The 6,128-nt window shown below is 38.4% G+C and overlaps 1 pseudogene; it reads left to right on the forward strand.

Moving 5' to 3' along the window:
• The first annotated feature begins 5,733 nt into the window (after positions 1–5,733).
• On the forward strand, positions 5,734–5,876 carry LOC133659447 (U1 spliceosomal RNA; annotated as a pseudogene).
• Positions 5,877–6,128: the final 252 nt, after the last annotated feature.

Below are 6,128 nucleotides of genomic sequence, written 5' to 3' on the forward strand. Positions count from 1 at the left end.
AAACCGTAGGTATTTTTTGTTTTGCTTTAAAAAAAAAAGGTTAAAGACACACCTTTTTAATTAGGCTTTTTACTGACCAGGTTTTGTATTTTTATCCTGTTATTTTTTATTTTGTTTATTGCTATTATTACTACTATTATTCTCCCAATGTTTCGTTTTTTTCATTTATTAATGTACAAACCACGTTTCCATATGAGTTGGGAAATTGTGTTAGATGTAAATATAAACGGAATACAATGATTTGCAAATGCTTTTCAACCTATATTCAATTGAATGCACTACAAAGACAAGATATTTGATGTCCAAACTCATAAACTTTATTTTTTTTTTGCAAATAATAATTCACTTAGAATTTCATGGCTGCAACAAGTGCCAAAGTAGTTGGGAAAGGGCATGTTCACCACTGTGTTACATGGCTTTTCCTTTTAAAAACACTCAGTAAATGTTTGGGAACTGAGGAGACATATTTTTTAAGCTTATCAGGTGGAATTATTTCCCATTCTTGCTTGATGTACAGCAGTTTTAGGCCTTAGGTCCGTAATATCATCAAAGGGTTCAGAGAATCTGGAGAAATCACTGCACGTAAGCAGCTAAGCCCGTGACCTTCGATCCCTCAGGCTGTACTGCATCAACAAGCGACATCAGTGTGTAAAGGACACTTTCAGGGACACTTCAGAAACCCACTGTCAGTAACTACAGTTGGTCGCTACATCTGTAAGTGCAAGTTAAAACTCTCCTATGCAAGGCGAAAACCGTTTATCAACAATACCCAGAAACGCCGTCGGCTTCGCTGGGCCTGAGCTCATCTAAGATGGACTGATACAAAGTGGAAAAGTGTTCTGTGGTCTGACGAGTCCACATTTCAAATTGTTTTTGGAAACTGTGGACATCGTGTCCTCCGGACCAAGGAGGAAAAGAACCATCCGGATTGTTATAGGCGCAAAGTTGAAAAGCCAGCATCTGTGATGGTATGGGGGTGTATTAGTGCCCAAGACATGGGTAACTTACACATCTGTGAAGGCGCCATCAATGCTGAAAGGTACATACAGGTTTTGGAGCAACATATGTTGCCATCCAAGCAACATTACCATGGACGCCCCTGCTTATTTCAGCAAGACAATGCCAAGCCACGTGTCACATCAACGTGGCTTCATAGTAAAAGAGTGTGGGTACTAGACTGGCCTGCCTGTAGTCCAGACCTGTCTCCCATTGAAAATGTGTGGCGCATTATGAAGCCTAAAATACCACAACGGAGACCCCCGGACTGTTGAACAACTTAAGCTGTACATCAAGCAAGAATGGGAAATAATTCCACCTGATAAGCTTAAAAAATGTGTCTCCTCAGTTCCCAAACATTTACTGAGTGTTGTTAAAAGGAAAGGCCATGTAACACAGTGGTGAACATGCCCTTTCCCAACTACTTTGGCACGTGTTGCAGGCATGAAATTCTAAGTTAATTATTATTTGCAGAAAATTTTTTTTTTATGAGTTTGAACATCAAATATGTTGTCTTTGTAGTGCATTCAATTGAATATGGGTTGAAAAGATTTGCAAATCATGGTATTCCGTTTATATTTACATCTAACACAATTTCCCAACTCATATGGATACGAGGTTTGTATATATAAATAAAATAAATACTTGAATTTCAGTGTTCATTTATTTACACATATACACACACATAACACTCATCTACTCATTGTTGTACTTCAGGGGTGTCCAAACTTTTTCCATTGAGGGCCGCACACGAAAAAAATTAAAGCATGCGGGGGCCATTTTGATTTTTTTCATTTTCAAATCATAACAAAATATATAAATATAAAGGGTCTCAGTCATTAAAATGTTAAAAATAAGTCAAATTATTATTATTTTTATTTATTTAAACGCTTACAGTAAATCTCTATATCAACTTCAAGTTGATATAACGTTAAAAAAAAGGTTTTATGCCTTTTCTGTCAGACAACTTTGTTTTTTATAGTAAAACTGAAATATGCAGTATTTTCCCCACCGCCCAAAACATTCAGAAAGCAATGTTTGATGTGAAGTAATTGAAACCCTAAAAAGATCAGTAATGCAGGACACCATTGATTTTAATTCAATATTATTTTTGATCAATCACAGTGAAAAGATAAATAAAATCTCATTAAATATATTTGAGATCCAAAAGGTCCCCTAGTCATATAGTGATACATTTTTATCATATATTTGTTTTACTTTCAACACTTAAATTACAAGATCTACTTCAGATATATCTGTCATGTTTGTTTTATGCTCTTATGTCAAAGAAAACATTGTTTTTATATGGCAACCACACAATATATGCAATATTTTCCACATAAAACATTTTAAAGCGAAATATTTGAAGTAATTGGAGCCTTGAATAGGTCAATAATTGATTATAACATTGAATTTAAAACATTTTTATTTTTTTTAGCAATGGCAAAAAAAGCAAAATAAAGAAAGACAAAAGAAAAACAAATAGCCTGCGTGCTGCGTTGCCGCCGCTTTGTGCTTCGCTGACCGCTCATGAGTGACTATATCCGTTCAGGCACCGTGTTCAATGGAGAAGTCTGTTCTACAAAATTTACAGGCAACATACCCCTTCCCCTTCGAACTGTCCTGGATAAACTCAAATTCTTGTTTCCAATCATTTTGGAACTTACAAGCGTATTTCTTCATCTTGCTCGTCGACGGCGTCGCCATGTCTGTAACTTCCTCGTTCTTCTGCTTCGTCTCCTTGTTGCGTGCGCACACTGGACTCAGGTCCGCATGGAGCTGGAGGCCACGCCCCCTCCCGCTGAATTCTGGGAGATTTTCGGGAGAAAATAACTTCCGGGAGGTTTTCGGGAGAGGCGCTGAATTTTGGGAGTCTCCCGGAAAATCCGGGAGGGTTGGCAAGTATGATTGGTTGATCAAAAATTGCTCTAAGTCATCTCTAAGCGTTTTAATTTGGAGATTGTTGTACATTTTACTACGTGTCAGGTTATGAGTAACGCTTACGTTTTATGTTTTGACTTCATGTTGTTTTAAGTGATGTAGTGGCCACGCCACACGGTGGCGGCAGCCTTAGTGTCAGTGGCATAAGAAAGCCGGAAGTAGTTTTTTTGACGATTGAATTAGATCGAACAGCTGCTCGACGTTTTACAAAAATATTCTACCAACCACCAACATGTATGTATTTTATATTGAAGACTATGCATAGTTTATTTGGTTGAATGAGACTGGGGCGATGCAAGTGTATGAAATATGTATTTTTTTTTTTTGTAAAAAATGTTTTAACCTTTATTTATAAATTTCAACATTTACAAACATCCATCCATCCATTCATTTTCTACCGCTTGTCCCTGTTGGGGTCGCGGGGCGTGCTGGAGCCTATCTCAGCTGCATTCGGGCGGAAGGCGGGATACACCCTGGACAAGTCGCCACCTCATCGCAGGGCCAACACAGATAGACAGACAACATTCACACTCACATTCACACACTAGGGCCAATTTAGTGTTGCCAATCAACAAACAGTTGAGAAATAATAATCAAAGTAAGTACAAAAACAGTACAAAACAGCGCCAGGGGGTTGTAAATTCAAAGTAACTAAAATAGAATGCAAAATATATATATATATATATATATAACAAACAAAGTGCAAAGCCATAGGCAGTAAATAACTTAAATTTTGAACACAGCATCATCGTTTTCACAGCTTTTTGGTTGTTCGAGGTAGAGAGTGTTTTAATGTAGAGTTCTAAATGTATGAAATATCCATCCATCCATCCATTTTCTACCGCATGTCCCGTTCGGGGTCGCGAACCGACTTGAACGACGTGACCGCTAGAAACGCGAGTAGTCAAACAATTCTGTTCGTTAAAAGTACTTTTCAGCTTTCAAAACAAGGCAGTCATTGAAAAAAGTGCATGGGTTGTTGTTTGGTGTGTTATGGGTGTGGACGTTTGTCTTTTTATGATGATACGAATGCAGTTGAGATAGGCTCCAGCACCCACCGCGAGTACTGAACATGAAAATAATAAACAAAACTACAATAAAATTTAGGACGAAATAAAAATGTGAAAACAAAACACTATACCCTACTTGGTGTGTGTAACCTTGAACTATTCAGAACAATGAACCAGAAAAGTAAATTCCTGTAAAAATAATTAAATAAATACAAAAATAAATACAGTCCTTATTGTTCACTTACAAGGGCCAGTCTAAAGACTTACTGCCTATGTTGACGTCATTCAGCCACTGCTTGCACAAGCTTCGCTTCTTCCTACTCCTTTTCAGACATATTGTCTTTGTTGATTGATTGAAAATGTTATTAGTAGATTGCACAGTGAAGTACATATTCCGTACAATTGACCACTAAATGGTAACACCCGAATACGTTTTTCAACTTGTTCAAGTCGGGGTCCACTTAAATTGATTCATGATACAGATATATACTATCATATAATACAGTCATCACACAAGATAATCATCAGAGTATATACATTGAATTATTTACATTATTTACAATCTGGGGTGTGGGATATGGAGGGGGGGGGTTTAGGTTTGGTTGGTATCAACACTTCAGTCATCAACAATTGCATCGTCAGAGAAATGGACATTGGAACAGTGTAGGTCTGACTTGGTAGGATATGTACAGCAAGTAGTGGACATAGAAAGAGAGAGATCAGAAAGTATAAGAAAAAGTATCTACATTTGATTATTTACATTTGATTATTTACAATCCGAAGAGGTATGATGTGGAAGGGAGGGTGTTAGTTTAGGGTTGAAGTTCCCTGGAGGTGTTCTTTTAGTGTGGTTTTGAAGGAGGATAGAGATGCCCTTTCTTTTACACCTGTTGGGAGTGCATTCCACATTGATGTGGCATAGAAAGAGAATGAGTTAAGACCTTTTGTTAGATCGGAATCTGGGTTTAACGTGGTTAGTGGAGCTCCCTCTGGTGTTGTGGTTATGGCGGTCATTTACGTTAAGGAAGTAGTTTGACATGTACTTCGGTATCAGGGAGGTGTAGCGGATTTTATAGACTAGTTGTTTTACTCCAAATCTGATGTTCCTTCATGTAACTTTGTGAAGCATGCTGGAAATAAACCATGACCATTATAACCTCACTCGGCCATGAAATGTCAGCAAAGTTTTCCTGTGGAGGCGTCTCTGTCAAAGTGATAATGTCACAACTAGTTCACTGACCTCATGGACTAACAAGCTGTCCTTAAACAGTGCAGTGTGCAGTACTCACCACAGGATGGCAGTAGCGTTAGCATGTGATCCTGTGCAAACAAAGAAACAGGAAGTTGCAGTAGAAGGGGGAAGGTAGAATTCCTAGTTGAGTCGTTCAGTTGATGAAACGACACAGGTTACTTTAAAAAAATAAATAAAAATTCACATAAACCTTTGTGTCATTTCAAAGATTCAAATGACTTTAATGTCACACCAGCACACACAGACTAGTATGTCCTTATTAGGAAACAGGAAGTGTATGTAAAGGGGGGAATGACTGCCCAGTTGAGCTGAGTCGTATAGAGAAAGCCCCATTGCATGATGGGAACAAATAGTTGTGTTCAAGTGTAATATAAATAGTGATAATATTGTAATGATCAAACAATGTTGTGTAGTAGACTCTTGTACATGTGCAGGCTTGTTGAGTGTGTGTGTTTGCTTGTGTGCACGCGGTGAGCCCATCACTTAACATGGTGTGTGTGTGAATGACTTGTGTGTGTGAGCCACGTACAACTCATACTTACCTGAGAGGATGGTTCACCTAGGGTGAGGCGCAGCCATTGCACTCCGGCTGTGCTGACCCTTACGAAGTCCCCAAATGTGGGAATCTCGACTGCATAATTTGTGGTAGTGGGGGACTGCGTTCGTGCTCTCCCCTGATTACCTGTTTAACAACAATGACATGTGTAGTGGATTGTCTGAAGCTTAAACAGGCAACAAGAGTAGTTTAGTACAACAAATTTATTTATCCATTACCAGAAGTGCAGACAGACCACATGTTACTCCGGAGTAAACAAGACACACATAAGCCAAAATCACTGTCGAGTTCCGGTCTTCTGCCATTTTTTATATGTCTCTTGTGCGTCATTGTTTCTTATCGAGTGCGTCAATGTCTTTTATCTAGTGCGTCA

The sequence above is a fragment of the Entelurus aequoreus genome, linkage group LG10 (genome assembly GCF_033978785.1).
Source record: "Entelurus aequoreus isolate RoL-2023_Sb linkage group LG10, RoL_Eaeq_v1.1, whole genome shotgun sequence".
Lineage (NCBI taxonomy): Eukaryota > Metazoa > Chordata > Actinopteri > Syngnathiformes > Syngnathidae > Entelurus > Entelurus aequoreus.